Genomic DNA, 3,735 nt, shown 5'->3' with positions numbered 1-3,735 from the left:
GAAAATATATCCCCGTCGTATTTGTCCGATCTCGGCTCGTTTGATCCCTCGTTTCTAAGTTTTTTTTTTTTTTTTAAAGGACAAGCAGCTTTTCAACTTTGACTCGAACATCGATAAAAAGAAGAAGAAGAAGAAGAAGAAAAGGAAAAAAAAGGAATTGATCCAGGAAAATCCGTTATGTAACTCGATGTGGCGTGTCGAGGAAGACGATGAAGGCTTATAATTTTTTACGTCGGGTGTAACACGGAAGAGAAAAAAATGGAAAGAAGACCTCTCTCCCTTGATCCCGATGTATGCGAGATAAAATGGAAATGCCTTTAAAAAAAGAAAGCTCCCTCCCCTTAGGGGAAACTCGATAACACGAGCCGTGATATTTAGCCGAGTGATTAATAACGCCTTGCCACTTTCCACCCATTTTTCTTCCTACGTGTTTCCTTGTTTAACCACGATGAGAAGGAAATTTTCTTGAGATGTATATTTCTTTTTTCTCTCTCTCTTTTTCGAAGAAAATTCCAAAAGGGGAGGAATCCAATGGAACGGTTAAATTTTTTAGAAAATTTCAGTGAGAAGAGTTGAGAGAGAACAGACATGTTATGATAGTCATTAGATTAGAATTTAATTATAAATTATTTTTAGAAAATTGAGTTGATTAAGGAATAAAAGAAAATAATTAAATTGTGATAATGAAATTTACAAAAGAAAACATCTTGTTTTTGCTTACTTCTTCTATGATAAATTCCAATCATAAAACTCTTTATATTGGATAGTATAATACCTATCCAACGTTACGACAATTGTTAAAAATGGAAGACAAAGAAGGATTTTCAGCCGGAAAATTGACCTTTCATCTCGAAATATCACGTACGATCGTTCTTCGTTGCTTCTTCTTTTCTCTCTCTTTCTTCAGCTCATCATGGAATAAATCCTTTTCGATTTCAAAATTCCAAATTCCATTTATCGCACTTTTATCGTCCACGTGTTTTTACTCTCAATGTTTTTTACGATCGTTTGTTCAATTTGTTGGCTGCGAAATGGATTATTATTCAAAAATCTCAAGGACGATGGTCGATCGTTAAAAAAGGATCGAGTTGACCATAGGTTACGATAGATCGCGTGAATTTATTTCGAGTTTACCGACTTATATATATATATGAAGAATCCTTTAATTATTGAAATTGTACCGGAAATTACGTGTTCATCGACAATTCGCGTCTCGAGATTATCGGCCGGCGTAAGTAAAACGAAATTATTATTAACCAATTCTACGATCTGTGCATGCTAATTGCTCGATCTGAATAAATGATAGAAATTGATCAAACCTAATTAACCGACACTACTGGGCGACAATGTCACGAATCCAGGTCGGAATCCTAAAATCGCATTTAATTAAATGTCCGTTTAATTACATACGTGAAAATACATGGTGGTTTAAAAGCGACGAATCTTTAGAAATTTATATGAAAAAGTATTTAAATTGAATTGTTATCGCGCACGAGACCACTGAAGAATTAAATCAATTAGAAAATAAAAAACGAAAATTATTAATTGAAAAAAAAAAACTTATTGAATTGATTCAGTGGTGAAACTAATAGTGGATTTAATTAATTTTAATTTAATACAGTTCGATTTAAATAATCGGTGAGAATGAAATGAGATAATTAAAAATTATTTACCGTTTTAATTTCAATTTTTTCCCGCCGATTTATTCGTCGGTTTTTACGCGTAAAATTCCACGGATCAAATTTCCCATGGAATTCGATATTTTTGCATTTCAACAAATTGGCTCGCGATATCGTAAAAAACGCGCAAAAATATTTTTAAAATGTTTTTTTTTTTTGTGACCAAATTATTATATCTTCTTCGAATATACATTTCCTTCCAACTCATATAATAATCATCGTGCACGATGTTCCCAACAAACGGGCATTTTTCGAGCCGATAATACGCGTATAACAAGAACTTTTTCCAATTAAACAACTGCATCGATGATCACGATAACCTTCGTTAACTCGGTGTTACGTATATCAATACGAGAAAAAATTAAAACTGTTAATTAAATCTGTCGTATTCACGCTACGTAAACAATATTTATCGCGCAGTCGGAATGTTGACCATATCTTGTAATATGCGCTGAGGATTCCAATATTTTCCTTCCTGAATTCTTCTATATCGCATATACACATATGCAATAGTTGAAGTAAGTTTTGCATTTAATATTTTTCGTTTAATTAAAAACTATATTCAAATATTCAAATACTCAAATAATTTGTAGAAAATATACATATTAACATATTGATTAATATATGTTCTAAATTATATATAGAATATATGCAAATAATAGATTAAGTGTAGATTTATTTCTGAAATGTTATTATTAATTAATTATTATGCACATACTAATGATCATTTGCATTATATAACGATATTTTTTCGTGATTTTTCGGGAAATTAGCATTATTTATATCCAATTTATGGGTTAAAATATTTTTTTTTTGTTCAAATTTTTCGTCGCGTCCTAATGTTTTATCATATCATATCTTATCATAATTATTCAGAATTAAATTCGTTTATTTTAAATATCATCCAGATAAAATTCATGTAAAAAAAATACATATATTTGCATAAAGATTAATTATTTATATATATATTTTTTTTTAAATTTTACAACTTCAAAATAATTTTGTAAGAACGAAAATTAAAATTTTTAAATCAATAATATTTCAAGAATTCAGCAATAACGCGTATAGAACAAATTAAATTGTCGAAAAGGTAAAGAGATGTCGTTAATTGTCCTTAATTTAGAATGCACAAGTAGTGGAAGAAGTCCGCGAAATTTGGCCGAGTTCCAAGTAGTAGAAAATATAATTTCTGTTATGCACGTCCAATTACACGCCAGCGGAGCATAAAAACGCGTCACGTCGAATTTAACGAGATCACATGCCGCGAATTTGTTCCACTGGTATTCAGAATATTGGATTTCCCCGTATCGTGTTCACTTTCAAAAGAAAGCGTATTATGTTTCGTATTAACATTTTTTTCGAATCGGTGATGACACTTGCTGATTGATGAAAATTCGATACACGCGAGGAAAAAACAATTGCGTTGACACTTTATTAAAACTTGCTGATCGATTAAAATATATATTTTAATGCGAAACATTAACTTGTCTTTTCTCAAACACAACAATTATTTCCAAATTTTATACACTCTAAGATATCAATCTTTTTTTTTTCAATTGCCAGTATAAGATATTTCATTTTTCCTCTTTTCTTCTTCCTCTTTTATTATTACATTAAAAAAAAGAAAAAAACCATCTGTATCGATCTCTAACAAATTTTTACACACAAGGCTTATTCCCTGAAAACATCGTTTCACGTTTTTACACGAATTTTTCAACACAAATTTTTCTTTTTTTTCGTTTTTCGTGTAATGAATATTCAAAATAAAATTTATATTCACCGATATTTTTTCTAGAAAGGAAACTTGCATGGCGCTCGGAACGTCATCGATACAACTGGATGAATCAATCGAGAATAAATAAATTAAAACTGGCGAAACTCCCTCGCCCCGCCAAGCCTCGAAATCAATCTATCGAGGATGAAATATTTCGCAGATTTATACAAGTTACACAGTCGAAACTGGATCCCGATTCGAACCGATCGATCGAAAATTATTTACGGAACCGTTGTTAATATCGATTGATAAGGATTTTTGTTTCAGCTGGAGGCGTGCGGC

The sequence above is a fragment of the Apis dorsata genome, unplaced genomic scaffold (genome assembly GCF_000469605.1).
Source record: "Apis dorsata unplaced genomic scaffold, Apis dorsata 1.3 scaffold_74, whole genome shotgun sequence".
Lineage (NCBI taxonomy): Eukaryota > Metazoa > Arthropoda > Insecta > Hymenoptera > Apidae > Apis > Apis dorsata.
The sequence above is the reverse complement of the archived record's forward strand: the minus strand, read 5'-3'. Positions refer to the sequence as shown.